The sequence below is a fragment of the Alligator sinensis genome, unplaced genomic scaffold (assembly GCF_000455745.1).
Source record: "Alligator sinensis unplaced genomic scaffold, ASM45574v1 scaffold1008_1, whole genome shotgun sequence".
Classification (NCBI taxonomy): domain Eukaryota; kingdom Metazoa; phylum Chordata; order Crocodylia; family Alligatoridae; genus Alligator; species Alligator sinensis.
In genome coordinates, this window is record NW_005842013.1 from 1575427 (window position 1) to 1592203 (window position 16777).

Consider the following 16777-nt stretch of genomic DNA (forward strand, 5'->3'; position numbering starts at 1 on the left):
ATATATCTATACCTTTAAGCCAATTCCAAAAAAACAGGACTTTAAATACCATTTCTAAGCCAACAAGTGACAATGCGGGCAAGTGGGCTGGGCACCGGACTTTCTCTTGCCGTATATATGAGTATAATGGGACCCTCCTCTCTCCTGACACCTCTAGGCATCCCAGTGAGACAAATAAGAGAAGAGGCAATTTGCCAAATTCCAGTCTGGATCCGAGTTTGGGTTTTGAAACACTTTTGAGGATGAGAGCTAAAGCTGGAGTTCAGGGCTGAGTCTAGTTCTACCCACGCACAATAATATTCGCCTATGCTGCTTTCTTTCTAATTGTTTCATTATAAACTCTATTAACGAACCACTAGGGGTAGCTGAGTGTATTTGGCTGCATGCAGAGTCCTGAAAGAAGGTTATGTAGTGAATTAACGGCAAACCGCTCAGTATGCTTGTTATGAGTAAGACGAGCCATTAATCCCCTCCCTAACAGGCACATGCAGAGATGGAAACAAGTTAGAGACCTCCCTGAACTCAGGACCTCATGGGAACTCGATGCAGAAAGACACTTGAAACATGTGTTGAGAAGTCCATGCAGCAACCTTGCCCAAGCCAGTCCCAACACCCATCCAGTCAGAAAAACAAAGATCCATTGTGAATGGATGTCACACATCTAGGCTGATGCACAAGAGCCATTGGGTCCCCCTTGACATCATGAATACACACTACAGCACTGGTTCTCAAAGGTTTTCGAGGCAAAGCACCCCTCAATTAACGCAAGGCACCCCTGGATAGATTCAAGGCACCTCTCTGAGAATGCCAGCTCTTAACTTCCACTCATTTTTTGCAAAATTCAGCAATTTTTTTGTTGCAAAGCACTCAGAAAGCCCCAACTGGAGAGAATGTTTTTTACACTTTGGGTTCTCTTTGGAAGCTCTGGGTTTCTCTCTTGAATCAGGTTTGCACACCGAACAGGGCTAACATTTCATGGCACCCCACAGATCCCTTGAAAGGCTCCCGAGGCACCCTAGTTGAGTCACTGCATTAGACAATGACAACATTTTCAAGCAGCTCACTGTGATGTATGGGACAATGCTAGTTTACGTCTGCAAGATGAATTGTAGGGACAGTTGCCACAGCCGCTTCTCGAGTCCTCTTCCCCGGTTGGCGGCATGAGGAGGTAAAGGAGACTGAGAAACAGACCAAAAGACTTTTGTATCACTTTTTGTCTTCGAGCTACCTCCTGCTTACTGTATTTGCTCACATCAAGCATGCACCCTTAAAAAAAATACAGCTGCTGAAAATTGGGGTGTGCATTATAAGCAAGGAAATACAGTAGCAGCAGTTTCTGCTGTTTAAGCTTCTGCCTGGTGAATGCAAAAGTAACTCTGCACACAATCCACAAGAAGCACAGGCAGGCTTAGCTCCCTCCCTGTGGCTATTCAGTTACTTCTTCCAAGGAAAGATCTTTTTTCCTTCATTCTGCCTTTCAAAAATAAGGGGTGTATTTATTCTGGGGTGTGTTGTATGACAGAATATGGTAGGCCCCTATGTTGCCCTCCTTGCCATACTTTCTAAGCATAATCATTTACCCTTATAACGCTACTCCCAATCTGTTGATGGAGGAACAGAAGAGACTGGTTTTCCCAATGTCACTGATAACCTGTGACTCAGGCGAGAAGTAAATGCAAATCTCCTGCACCCCAGGCTCAGAGCCTTTTTTCCCCAAGCCATTCTTCTTACCTATCAACCCATGGAGAACAACTAGGCAGGGACATATTAAGACCTGTTACAAGCAGATGCAACCCAGCTGCAAAAAATAATCACTCCTGGGGTAAGTTGAGGTGATTCCACTGCTCCCAGTGAGTTGCATCCATTTATACCAGGTCCAAATTTGCCTCGGAGAACATCGCTGCCTTACACCAGAAAGCTCAGTTTGGCTTTTTAATTTTCAAAGAATCTTGTGGGAATAGGCCGGCATCTACTTCAGATCACATGTGAATCAGATGCTGCTGCAGATCAAATTTGATTCAAGCAATTTGGAATTAGAGACTGTCATTCTTTGATAGCGCTGGTGAAACACAAGTCTCTCGTTCTGCTACAAGTTAAGACCCAAGTTCTGTCCCCAACTATGCCTTCATCATGTCCTTTCTTTTTTTCTCAGTAAGGAGCTCAAATAAAAGTGGAATTTGGACTGAACCAATGCTAGTTACTGCCTGGCATGAGGAGGTATGGTACCAAGTTATATAGCTAACAGCTGATAAGTTAAACATCAGCAAATCCTAAGACCAGGTGGTATTTGTGAAATATTTGAATGTGCTTATGGGAACTTAAGGTTGAATCTGCTGTTGGTAACTGATTTACAGTTTTACTTTATTCCCACAATATATTCTGTGCTGGCCAGCATGGCAGCACTCTTACCTATGCCACTGTACCTAACCTAGACTGGAAATGCTGGAGGCTGCACGTAAGAGAGGAACCATGGTCACCCCCAGTTCACTCTCCCTTTCAACGTGCCCCTGTGTGATACAGGGGACTGGGCAAAAGGGACCTGTGGTCTGACCCAGTAAATGACAGTTCTTATGTTCATTGTGCTTAGGCATCTTGTTCTACTATCCTTGAAGAGAATACAGCCAGGGGTGACAAGGACAGGATGTCAAGATCCTGGCATCCATCGGATCAGCCAGAAGAATTTGTTATCACTGTAAATCAATTACCAACAACAGATTCAAGAACATGAAGTCTGATTTAAATTCCCATAAGCACATTCAGATATCTTACAGTATTAACTCACGGTTCCTGAAGGAGCTAAAACAGCCATAGTGGGCGCATGTACATGTGCACATTTACTGCACAGTAACTGAAATGACTGCACAGAGCGGGTGCACGTCTACATGTGTATGCCTATACTATGCAGTAAATATGCTGACTTATGCCAACTTGAGTGTAAATGATGCAGGTATCAAATTTACACCCAATTAGTAACGCACATGTAGACGCCTTACTGTGCAGTAACCCAGGGGGCCTCCCTGCTGGCTCTGCTCAGCCACTAGGGGACTGGCCTGAGCCCAACCCCAGGGCTCCTGACTGGCCACCTCTCCTACCTTCAATTTGAGACTAAAGTTAGTCCCAAGCGCTGGCAGCTAACTCTGGCTTCATTCAAGTTGAGACTAAAGTTAGTCTTAAGTGCTGGCAGCCATATGGCTGGAGACTGGAGCTCCCCCTTGTGACCACAGGGTCACATGATGGGCCACTTTGACCTGGGACTAAATTTAGTCCCAGGTCACCTGCATGTGTAGACACTGGTCTATTCCCACTTACTATGCAGTAATTTACTGTGCAGTAAATTTAAGATGGCATAGTTTATCAGAAGTTAGGCTTTGACTGCATGAAACCAAGCAGTCATGAAATGAGAGGTAAAGAGCCAGTAGGGATTTGAAGCCGACTAAGACACAGAAAACAATCTCCAGCTTAGTCAAATATTATTAGCGAGATGCTGCGAGGTTCCATAAGGACCGGTGTTGTTTAATCTATTGAGATCTGGAAAAGACGCAGAACAGGGGTGTCGCACAAACTACCAATGAGATGGCACTCATTTAGGAGTCACAGAGAAAGAATGCGAGGAACCCCGCAGGGACCTAACAAAGCTTGGTGAAAGGAGAGCGTGATGGCTGATGAAATTCACTGTTGACAGATGTGAGGCTGTGAATACTGGAAAAAACAGGTTTTCTCTCCTTCCAATTTGGAATCCCGATGCTCAGTGGAAACGGGGATAATATTAAAAAGCATTTGCATGAACATGGGCTCAAGTTGTTAAAGGCATTTGCTTGAGCTGTGTGCATGTGCAGTCAGATTCCAGCTTCCATAGACATCTGGAAGATCCACTGCGCTGTCAATCCCCCCCTGCATTCAACAACCATGACTCAGATCCTCAAAACTGAGACTGGCTTAAACATTGTGTGATTTTGAAAAGTACCGTAGTTACACACGTGCCACATGCACCTTTTCACCCCAAATCATCCCTGCACATCTTAAGCGGGGAAGCTGATTTTCTTCACTGGAATAGAAGCATGGAGGAGTAGAAGCAGGGATGGCTGTAATGGTTGATGCTTCCCTCCAGGCCGACAAGCAGCAAGGGCTAAGTCTACTTGTATACCATTCACAGATGATGCTAAATTGCTAGTAGTTGCTTATGGTTGAGCAGCTAAAAACCGCTGCCAGCTTGGCAGTGGCTGTGAAAAGCTAACACTGACTTTTGCTTGAAGCAGCCATTGAGTTGTCTGAAGGCAAGGAGGCTGCTGCGTGCAGTTGGCCATGACTCTGAAACGATCTACACAAAACAAGATACATATCTTGTGGTATGCAAAAAGATATGGTAATAAATGTGAGGTTCTTTAGTACCATTTACACCGCTTTTAGATATCTGAGTAGTTAAATGAGATCCCACACCACTCCATGCCATTAAGCCACCTTGATTCCTTATGTGCCTCCATCTTTGCCTTAAAAGATCCCAAATCCTCAGTCAGAGAGAAAAAACAATCATTCAACAACTATTTGGTGCTGTGGTCAAGTAGAGTGCTGGTACCCATCTTTTGCCCAGCACCTTTGTAGTAAAGCAGGAGAGCTGGATTTTACCTTCACTTTACACTCATGGAGTTTGAATCCATAAGACCTACTTCCCAGAACAGAGACCTAAGCATTAAGCTATGACGTAGGCACAGCTGAGGGCTTCTTCCCTCCTTCCTGTTGAACCCAGAGTACTAGATGGCAAGGAGTACACGAGTCAAAGACATCAAAGGAGAGCAAGGAAGTATGCATGTGTCTCCGTAGCCTAGTGAGATGGGCATTACCCTGGGCTAAAGGGTGTTTGTGCCAGAAAGCTTGCAAAGAATAAATTTTCCAACTATTTAGCTGGTCTAATACAAGATACCACATTTTCCCAAAAGAACTTGTTGGCCTAAAGGTGCAGCAGGCACTTTAGTGGTGGAATAGTGTTGCTTTTTTTAGCCTTAGGGGGATGACACTATGGAGCCGGAATAGACCTAAGCACTGGGAAAGTTATGCCACAAACCACAAGTGCTGCAAGCTTCAATCAGGATTGACCAGCACCAAAATTCACACAATAGACATTTAGAAAAATGGATGAACACATGATCACACAATGCAAATGTCTCATCTGTGCCAAAAGTATGCTCTCTGCCCGCACATGCTGCACCACCAGTCAATAAAGGTACAGAAACCACACCACGTGATGCATCTGGTCAATCCAAACTGAGGCATCGTGTCTTGACTTGCAGACCTTTCGACTGCATCGGTCCACGCCGTACTCCCAGACATCCTCTGCCTCCGACTGTCAGAGGGAGACAGAGACATGCAGTTTAGATCCAGGTCTAAATCCAAACTTCCCTGCGGCACAGGATGTTCAGGCGCAGGGTTTCAACCTGGGGTCTAACATACGCAGTGTTTAATAAAACCCAAATCACATCCCCGCCTCGCCAGATGGGCCTGAACAGCTGAAAACAATCAGTCGGGAATATTGCCATTTTAATTAGTTCAGTGTGAAACCGCATCTCCCCACACATTTCCCTCCTACTGGAATCTCCATCTTGCCCAATGTGCCATGCGTAGCCAGATCGTGGCTCTCAGACCCACCTCTCCCTGGCCCACCCTGCCTGGTTGCAAACCCCTTTGCTGATGAGGGTGGAAACATGCAGGACACTGCAAATCTTAGAAGCCTACTTGTAACCCATCCCCGTACCTGAGGCCCTGCATGAACTGCATTATCAATCTGGCCATCGCTGATGCAGGAGCCCACACGGGACCCTTAGATAATAGATTACAGTAGAAGAAATGCACTTTTAAATGTTTTTAAGATGTCTGGCACATTTGTAAGAGGTGAGGAAAGTGCGTAAGGGAAAAAAAATACCCGAAGCCATGAGGGCTTCCTAGGGATTTCTCCGTCTCTTTGTATGGCTTTCCCCCCACCTGAACCCTGCCGATCACCTCTGTATGAGGGGCTTGTGGCAAAATTATCCCTAGAGCAAAGCAGACTTTCAGTTAGCTGATGGCAACAAGGCACGCAGGTAACGTGGCCTTCATCACACATGGCTTGAATTACTATCGGTAATAAAACCATTCATCAGCAGCCTCAGCCCCGAAGATGGAGACAGTCGTTGCTCCTGAGGACTGAGTGATTGAAAAAAAATTTGAAGTTGCTGCTGTCTCTCTGTCTCATTTTTTTTTTCTCCCCGGTTCACCTCCACAGCCCCGGCTCGAGGTCTCGCTGTAAAACGAGAGGTCGGCTGTTCCCAGCTCAGTTCCCCAAAATGATCGCGAACGATTCACCGCTAATGTTAATCTGTACGGCTCTGCTCCAGAGAGGCCCCTCCGGCATGAGGACTGAATTATCTCTTGGCATTGCACAGTTTAATCACCCTGCCTCCAAGCAGGGTGGAAGTGCCCCGTCCGTGACCCTCCTGGGCTGGGGCTGAGCAAAATCCAAACCCAGCAAAGTGCTTTTTTACATTTTTTTTCCTCCTTGACCTTTTGCTTTCCCTGCTCTCTCTGCTTTACTACGTGCAGCCACCTACTGTGTTGGGGCTGGTGGGGGCTGCTGAGTGGTGACATGAACTTCCCTCCCCTCTCCCTTCAAAGGTCAATGTAGGACCATCCCTACACATCCCTTCCCGGTTTCCCAGCTGCCTAGAAAACAGGAGAGGTTTCCTTAAAATGGGGTCTGGCATAAGATCGCATCGTCAAACAAGGACACCAATCCCACCCCCAAAGAAAGTCGCCCATCAGCCAGGGTGGATGCCAGATTAGGCCCTATGGGCCCATCCTGGAAGGGTGTTGGGTGCCATTACTCTCCCCAAAATTAGTTTAAAGCTTTTTGAACCAGTCAGGTTCTGGTTGCACAGCAAGGGCAAGACAACACGGGCTAGACTCAGCTGTCAGAAGCCCATAGGTCTCCTTGGGATTTACAGGGTGAGCAAAATTTGGCCTGGGCTTCGAGGAAGGACTTGCTATAAATTGAGACTGGTACTTGACCTGGCATTGCAGCTGTCAAAACGGTGCCAAAGCTCAGTTCTCTGCATCCCTGCAAACCAGCCAACCTGTCTCTACTATGCATTTCCAAGCAGGTTCTCCCATCGCTTTGCCCAGCTCCCCCCACCCTACACACACACACACACACACACTCCTTTCCTTTTCTTCCTCTTTCCAAGCAGATGAGGTTTGTAACGATGGGCTGATTTGCCTCTCATTCACATCACTGTCACTCCAATGGAGTATGAGCACACGCTGCTGTTTAATAGGAGCAGCCCCACTAAATATCAGTGCATCAGACTTTTAACTACTATGCATAGCGATCCCTTTAGGCCAGGGGTCTCAGGCTAATTTACCTCATCTGAGAAGCTGGCCCGGCAAAGTTAAACTACATAAAAACCAGTTCCAGCGAGACCAAGGCCAGGTCCACTGCTTCTGATTTACACCCGCAGAAAGTGGTGGCTGGCTCAGCCCTGCCGTCTGACAGTAATCGCTGGATGATTACCATGATTGTAGCACCAGAGTATCCGGTGCAGTTTATGTGCTTTGCGCTTCCCGCCCAAGCGCAGGGAGCACCTTCAGAGCCAACCCCTGCAGTGCTCTGGCTTTAAAAAGAAAAGAGACAAGAGCAATCTAGGAAGGACACTAAATGCCAGAGATTCCTCAGCTCGTACTTAGCAGGAAGCCTGCAAAGGGAGCTGCTTTGCAGTGTCAGGTTCAGACCCCAAAGGGAAGCAAGACCCCCCTGCAACAGCTTGCCCCAGGGGATGGCGGAGGCAGAAGCGTTCCTGATGAATGCCAGCAAGAGGGGGAGATTAGGGAGGATGCAATGCTCTCTGGGTTGGGCCAGAGCTGAAGGTCTGCATCTCTATTGAGTTAGGGATGTGGACTGTGCTCCTTGCCCTGGGGCAGCTAAGGGGTGTTTAACATGAAAACACTGCCCAGATGAACAGCCCGGTAATTTGTTTCTGCCCAGTTCTTTACCCACGTCTGAGTTTCATGCATACCTCCCCCTCCCCGCACATGCACACCAGCGTCTTTCTATCATCAGCCTAGCACGTCTCATATCATCACACCTCACAGGTCTCATAACCCGTTGGGCCAAATCCAGGCCTCCCTTAACCTGGTGTAGATCCACAGTGACTGCAACTGCAAAGCCCTGACCCCCTGGCAAGGAGTGCGGTACATATATCAGCCAGCCAGCCAGCCAGGCGGCCTGCTCCAGCTTGATGATTTGTGGATTTGTTATTGCTTCAGACACATTTTTGACCCCCATCGTGGAAAATATATCGCACATCTAGATTTGCAGTAAATTTTCCCCCAGCAGGTAACAAATAACTAGTGGGGTTAGGGGGGAGAGATATATCACCTGCATTTCTTCACCATGATTTCATTGCTCTGCCTTTTTAATGCCAGCTTCCACAGTCGCCAGTGTGAGGATCATAGGGGGAGGCACTGTGAGCAATGCGGGCATCAGGAAGCCGTGTTGAGGATTTGGCAGGTGGCATCCAAGGCTTTGAAGCAATGCTCCGGCTCCCAGAGGAATCAGCTATTGGAAGCGGTGCCTTTTGGATGACTCACAAAGCCACCGTCCTGCCACTTGTGGCCGCTCCAGAGTCCATGCCACATTTCCTAGCAGACTTTTGCTGCCGTGAACACCCTGGCAAAAGCTCAACCGTGGTAGCTACGGTGCACTCAACCCACCTAGCATTGCCCTTGGCAGGTGGGGTTGGACACGTTATCCCTCCCTTCCTATCCTGAACTCTTCCGCACAACTTGTAGGCACTCCCGCATTCCTCTCCGGCTGCGTTATGCCTCTCAAGCGTGCATTCCAGTTGGGCCACGGCATATTTTCTCTCTGAAGCAATCCGTTTGCTAAGCAGAGGTCAGCATTTGAAACAAGATCCCCCCAAAACTTAAGAACTGCCCAGCGCCTGGGAGCATCCTACAGAATTACAGCAGGTTTCGTCCCGCTGCCTTTACGCCTCGCACGAAAATGCAGAAGGACGAGGCTTCATCTGTTCGATTCAGCGGTAGTCTTCACCCAGAGCAGCTCCATGGACTTCAACAGAGTTGCTTTGCTCTCCCTGAGCCCTGCATTGGGCTCTTGCTTTCTCTTCAGTTACCCAGGTCCCCCACCCCATAGAAAAATCATGGTTTTAGACTTTTTTTTTTTTAAGCCAGCCAGCTTTTTCCCCTGGTGGATTCATAACATTGAATTGTTCTGGTCCCCTTATGCTACGTTGTGTGCGTTTGGCCAGAGGGTAAAAAAAAAAAAAGTAGTAGCTTATCACCGGATGATATTACCTTTCAACTCTTCCTGCTCTGGCCTCGAGCAGAAACTCCCCTCCTTGTCCAGTTATGACCTTACTTGTCCCTCGTGGAGTATTGTTGCCAATCCACAGTCAAGACAAAAACAACCAGATGTCGATGCAAGAGATGAACACTCTGTTCCAAAGCTCTTTTTTATTACTATGATTATTATATTATAAACTACTGAAATTTATGGTTAGGATCTGGCATGTGGTATCTGTGCGCTTGGTCCCGCGCCCTGCCTTCTCTGTTAGAAGGCTGAGATCCAGTCTCAGAAGGAGAAAAAAAATCTCACGTTGCCAACTCGCAGATTATAAGGCTGAGCCTGCTCCCCTTGAAATCAATGGCAAAAGCCCCGCCGACTTCAATGGAAGCAGAAGCAAGCCATGCAGATCAGTATTTGCATTTCAAAGCAACCCAGCAATCATGTAAGTTGTTGTTTCCAGTGGAAACAATTATCTCTGGAGCAGGAGAAAGCTCTGCCTGGAATCTGGACGTTTCCTAGTATTTTGGGTCTTAGTACACACACAAGCCCTACCCACATGACTGCATGCGCTAAGTCTCAGCTTTGGCAGGAAGGCACAAGGGTGGAGCTCCCTCTACCAGGCATCTTGCTCACTTCCAAAACATGGGATAATTGCCTTGCCAGGCTTTCCCCACCCCGCCTCGCTTTTGCGTGCACAGCTCATCGGGAAGGCACAGTTGAACAGCATGGCTTGCTGCACTTCTGCCCAGGGCAGCCATCAGAGGACACACACACATGTACACATACACAATACAGAGGGGGTGTCATGGCTGATCTTGTGCCATTCACCATGGACAGTCTTGGGTGGCACCAGCACCTGAGCCCAGATCTTCTGGTACTTGCAGCACTTACTTTCCTAAATTCAAGTGCCCTGGATGCACAGTTAAGCAGTTCTGGATGGCAGAGGTGCACATACAGAATCATAGAAAATGAGGGCTGGAAGGGACCTCAAGAGATCATTTAGCCCAACCCTCTGCTCAAAGCAGGACTATCCCCAACTACAGCATCCCAGGCAAGGCTTTGCCTAGCCGGGTCTTAAAAACCTCCAAGGATGGAGCTTCCACCACCTCTCTGGATATGTCATGAATGAGCAAGGACAATGGGCCAGATCCTTTCCTCAAGCTCTTCACCCAGAAGTGAGGCTCTGCTCTCAACTCTTTCATGCTTCTCTGTGGTAGGGACCAGCTTTTGCAGGACTCTTGCAGCTAGGTGGAAGGATTTAATCACGCAGATCCAGTCTAGTCAAGCCAGTGGGACCAGGGGTGCTGGGGACTCTGCCAGGAGCTGCAGATTGCACAGATCTCTTGGGACTCCCCCGTATTTGAGTTAAACCCTGCCCCACTGGTGACCAGTCCAAGAGCAGGGAAAGCCTTGCTGAGTTTTCTTCTCCCTCCTGTTCTACCAGGGAAAGGGCAATTTGGCCCATACTAGGGGTCTCCAGAGCACTTCACCGATCTGCACCCCCCTCCGCAGAGGGAGGCAGCTATCACTGCCAGCATTTTACTGAGCAGGTTTAAGTGGTATCCCCAAAGTCGAGTCGGAGACAGGACCAGAACTCCCTCTAGGAAAGACGTGTCTCAGGAACCGTTCCAGATCAAGGCTTGTATTTGATATAGAGAGGAGTCCAAACCAAAGCCTGAGATCCCAAAACCCCTGAGCTTTGTGGCTGGGGCTTGCTGCCAACCCTAATTAGCAGCACAAATACACAATCACTGCACACATCAATCACGAGACTCTTGGCCCTGCCCTGCCATGAACTGCCCCCTTGGTCTCAGGTCTGATATATGAGACGTGCACCTGTCTTGGAGAGGTTTTTCTTGTATAAACCAGTGGCTTTAAACCACCCCTGCCTACCTTGCTCTCCATAATTGCTCACACATTCTCTCTCTTTCTGCAGTGCCTCATCCAAGCCAGGTATTAGGCTCCAGCACAAACCACTCATCAAAAATGCAACACAAAGTGGAAGTGACCCCTGACACCAGCTTAAAATTAGACTAGATGAGCCTAAAACCAGGAAACTGCTTCCCCCCCACACCCTCTCCCAGCCCCCGGCCCCCTTAGCATGTAACAAATGAAAAACATTTGGTTGCTATTACTGGTGATTATGATAAGCTATGCTAAAATATGGAGTGGGGGAATTTATCTTTATTTCCTGGGATAGCCTTGATGAAAAATGCACTGCTCCGTCTTGATTTTCAATCACTTTAATGAACGCTGTCAGGCATTTGTCTTTATTTGGCTTGGTGCTGGGTAACCGATCTGGGGCAGGGGCTGGGTGGAGGCAGAATTGGAGATTTGAATCTTATGCAGATAAGTTTATTAGCTGCCCTCAGATCGGTACCGATGAACAACGCGGCCCGTCAGTAATCTCATCGTACGCCTTCGGGGAGGAGACACGCACTCCATCGCGGCGTAACCCTCCGCAAATGGTTTACGTCAGTTTTCATTACCGTTACAGCCTCTCTCTAATCATCCGGGGCCAAAGCCCAGGGGGTGGGTGTTTCCACAGCCGTCTGTGCCGGTCAGCTTCTAAATGAACATTAGTACTTGGAAAAGAAACAAGGGGAGAACAAACATCTCCTCTTTCCTCCCCTGGCCCTCCCTCCTGTAGGTGAAACTACAATAATATTTAATTAAGAGGCCTTTTTTTTTTTGCATCTACAGAGATCCCAGAGGCTGGGGGAGGCACGTGACTTGGCCAACGGATCCGGGCAAATGCTCATATTTTGTTTGAAGTGTTGTGTTGCTCTTGCAAATAGGTGCCGTAGCTGCTATGAGGCCTTGCTGGTGAATCTCAGTCTCGGTGTACTATGTAGACCTACGAACCCAAGGAAAACCTGCTACGGCGCCCGCCGTGGAAAAAGGCAGCCTTGAAAAGTCAGAAGTCTTAGCAAAGAGAGAGTACCAGTGCCTCTCATCTGATCTGTTATAGCACGATCAGCATCAAAGGGAATAGGATTGGGACCATATAGAGGGCAGGCAATAGAAATCATTTTTATCTGAATCATAGTTTCTTAACTTCTCGGGGCCCCAGCTGATGCTAACTGGCATTGCTGGAGCGAAGCCAACAGGGCTATGTTGATTTTTATCAGCTGAGGATCAGGCCGAGAGCTTTAGGTACTATGTGGATGAAAGACACAACACCCAACAATAAAGATTATTACGCTGAATCAACCGTGGCAGCTTAGCTGGGCTGGAAAGCAACTCTCTCTATTCATGCTACATAAGTTTTGTGCATGAAGAAGGAGATGAGGGCACGTCCCCATGGACCAGAGCAGAGCCCCACAGAAGAACAGCTCTGTTCAGTAAATTCTTTCCTTTTTTCCCCTGTTCAGCTTCTTTCAGACACTTCACTGAAACAGGTTGCAAATTATAAATCACTCCGGCCAGCTCCCTGCCTCCTCCTGTGTGTATCCCGCTGGATACAGTGCTCCAGAAACCCACTCCATTTTCTATTGTGTTTTTTTTCCCTTAAAAAAAAACCACACACAAAACCCCCCCTGCTCACACAGTACAGCTCAATTTAACAGATGTTTGCTCATTTACGACAAAGTCCTGGATACAAGATGGGGCAACTTGTCTGGTTCTCAAACAAAAGCCACTATATGATATAGCTACAAAATCCCGCACAGGCGCTAGGAGGAGGAAACAGAAAAATAACAAGAGGTGAGACACGACAAAGGCGACTTACTGGATTATTTTGCAGAACATGTTGTAAATTATCTACATGCTGTCTCCCCCTAAATTGATCTAAAAATCATTTTTTTGACACAGAAATTCCCTCTCTCTCTCTCTCTCTCTGTGCATAAAAGACATTTTAGTTCTGGTTTTAGATTTAGGTTTTGTTAGATGTGGGCACTCTCCGTGCTGCTGCTTCGCATTTTGATGGGCACGACTGGTGTGCAAAGGATGATCAGTGAGACCTATCGCATATGTATCACTTTTCACCAGTAGACCCCAAAGTGCTGCACAGAGGAGATTAGAGTCAAAATCCCCAGTTAAGAGCTACAGGCATCTGACCCAGGGCAAGGTGACGTTTAAAATCACCCAGCAGAAGAGCTGTGTCCAGACCAATGCTCAATCATGTGGCACTCCCTAGAAAGAGGTACAGTTTTGGTCCCATGGTTGGAGCAGCACTCTATAAAAGAAGCACACACACTTTCCTTTCTCAAACTCAGGCAGGCAGAAAGAACAGGGCTGATTTCTCTGTATAGCAAAAAGCAGCTCTTGTGACACAAGGTGGATTGGCTGGCTCTTGTACAGACTATGTCAAAGGTCCACCAGAGCCTGCTAGTCCATTGGGTTAAGACACCTGCATTTCTAGACTCAAGCGCCTGCATGGGAGCTATGGGACCGGCATTACATCCAGCTGCCTTTCACTCCCCACCCCGAATGGCCAGGTACTCATTTACAGCTGGTTGAGCTGGGGACAAGCTCCAGTACCAATCTGAAATGAGCCTTTCCACTCATGCTATAGCAGGAGGCCTTCAACTCTCTACCCGCATGGCCCAGCATGGCAGAATCCAGTTACCCCATCACTACGTCTCAGCCCTGACCTGGAGGGAACGATTTGCAAGAACTGAGGAAGAGTCTAGTCCCCACCATCACTCAAACCCAGACTCTCTGTTGAGCCTGACACCACCTTTCTCGGTATTTTGGGGGGTCTGGATACTTGGCCATGAGATCACTAGAGGCAATTGCATTGGGTCACTGGCAAAGCAGCAACTTTAAATGACAGCTTCTAACCAAACCGCTGAGTAGGCAGAGAGTAAAACCAGGCAAAGAATATTTTAATTGAACCTCTGGATGTCAACCATACCCCTCACCTAGTGAGGTAAGTGTGTGTACTGCTTGATGACCATTAGCCCGGACAGCGATGACATACTTGTACATCAAGATGAACAAACAGTAGACCTTAAAGTCCCTTTGTGCAGTGCACAGTGCTTCCTCCTGAAGTGAACAAGGGTTTTGAGTGCAAATCAGTCATCGCCGAAACTGAGCTAGGGCCCAGTTTCACTCCTGTGGGCAGTCCCATTGGAGTCAGTTGAATGCTCCTCTTTGTTGCAACCCCATTAAAAGCAGGGGTGGTGGACTGGCATGACCAAGAGCAAAATTAGGCTGCTAGCTGGTGCTGCTCACAGAGTGCAATGATGTACTTGAGAAGGGTGGAGAATGGTAAGTAACAAATCCCACCCTTTGGTCCAAAACCTGCTTTCGGTTGGACCCCACATGACTTAATTCACTCCCACAACCTCAGCTAATTTCCATGAGACTGTACATGTGGAAGCAAGCACAGACTGTAGCCCATACTCCGCTGCTTAGGGAATTGAGAATGTAATGAATGTTCCTGTCGTGAGGACAAATATGTCCAGCGTAGATTAGAGGTGAGAGGTCAAGAAAGCAGCCGGCCGTTTTCCATCAGGAGTGCTGCTCTGGTTCCTGTTAAAATTATATGGAGCCAAATTCAACCCGGGTGCAATTCAACTAGAGCCGGTAGCTTTTCACCAAGAGGGAATTTAACCTGTTGCTTGGAAAGAAACCCAGTGACGATCTCTGGACTATACGTCGGTGCGGTGCACCAGAAAGGCTATTATGCACCTCACGGGAGGCTGAATTTGCTGACAGGCTTCTTTAAAAAGATAAAGTAGAGCAATGTAACATGAAAACATCTTGCTTTTCATATCGGGATCTCTCCACTGAATATCAGAACTCCATGCACCATATATTAGCATTGCCGGCACAGGGAAAGCAGCACTGGAGGTGCAAAGCTTCTGCATGGGCGGGCACGCATTATCTTTGCTGTTGCTTAACGGCTATAATTGGCTATGATATGCACGCACATGGAGTTGCACTCATGCTTTTATATATTTGCCGTACTAATGCCTCCCAGAAATTGAGTGCAGCACCTGGAGCAGAGGACTCCTTTGGACTGAGAAGTGACCAAATTTTTGATACAGTGGCTTGAAACTTCCTGTTCACCCAAACCTCCTCTCCTCTTACTGACGTGAGGCTATTTTATATTTAAGCTCATGGCTTTGCTCTGTCTATACATCTGAGCACTTTAAAGGGACTGGACAGCATGCCAGGTGCCAGTTGCGTGCATGGGTAGCTCTAGGATTTTGAAAAGTAGGGTGTAAATGGCGTGGCACTTGATCACATATAACACAACGCCTATTTTTCTCCCGTTAAAGAGAAACTAGAAGTTTTACTAATAAGCTAGGGGCCTATGACTGTATTATTCAATTTAAGATCAAAGCCAGAACGAGTATAACTATTGAAATGTTCACTAATTTTCTAAATAATATATTACATTAAAAAAGCACAAGCTAGGCAACAAATTGTTAAAAGATATTGTTTCATTAGTCCTGTAGTTATTATAGTTAAATGTACATCTCTTACTCAGATTCATAAGACAAATCTAGTCTTCTTGAACATTTTGATTGTGCCTCCAATACTTCAGTGTCAGTCATTTCCACAAATAGGTTAATATGACCACACTTGAGTTAAGGTTTTTAGTTAGAGCTAAAAACAGTCCGCAGGGCTGTGAAATAGGAGAGCGATATTACCAGGGAATGGCTAACAGACAGCACATTTGCAGAAGAAATAATAGTTTGAATAGTAGAACGAGACCATTAAAAAAAGAGAGGGTTATTAACACCTCTGGAGTGAGGAGAGATTAGCAGGAATCAGGTCATTATGATTATAGTGAGTCATTAAGTCAATCAAGTCCCTCACTGCTGCCTGAATAGAAATGCCACTGCCACTCCCAGGCAGTTGACTTTAGAGCAAGAATCAAAACAGGGATGCAAAGGCACCGCTGCACCTCCCTTGGATCCACTCCTGGTCATGTATCTAGGGGTGGGTGACTGGCACACCAGTCCTGGACACCCAATTAGATGGGCTCAAGAATGGCAACTGCTGTTGCTGCCACCCAAACTGCCATACCTGCAGCTGCCCCCGCTGCCCCCACCCTTGCTGCAACCCAAGGTGCAGAGCCTGGTTGTTATGCCTTTGCCATGTGCCTTCACAGGATTAATCACTGACAATCTCTTGCATTTAAGGATGATTGTCTTCCATTTATTGCCTTATCTGTGGGTCCAAAGTTGGCTGACAAGGCCAATCTGGGATCAAAAGGTTCTATTGCAACTTGGGCACACATTTCAGGGGGAAAAATAGATCCAGCATGGATCCAGGCTGCAAAACTGAGATCCAGATCTAAGTTTAAACCAGGGGTGCCAGCAGTCCCTTGATACAAGGAGGACAGTCTTCTAGTCGATAGGAAAATTATTGGTGAATCCAGAGATGACTAAAGAGGCCAAGCCAAGATCTACATATTTGACTGCAGACCTGGCAAACAGTTCCAGGATGAAGGAGCGAGTCCTGGTGATGGCAGATCACAGCTCTTTC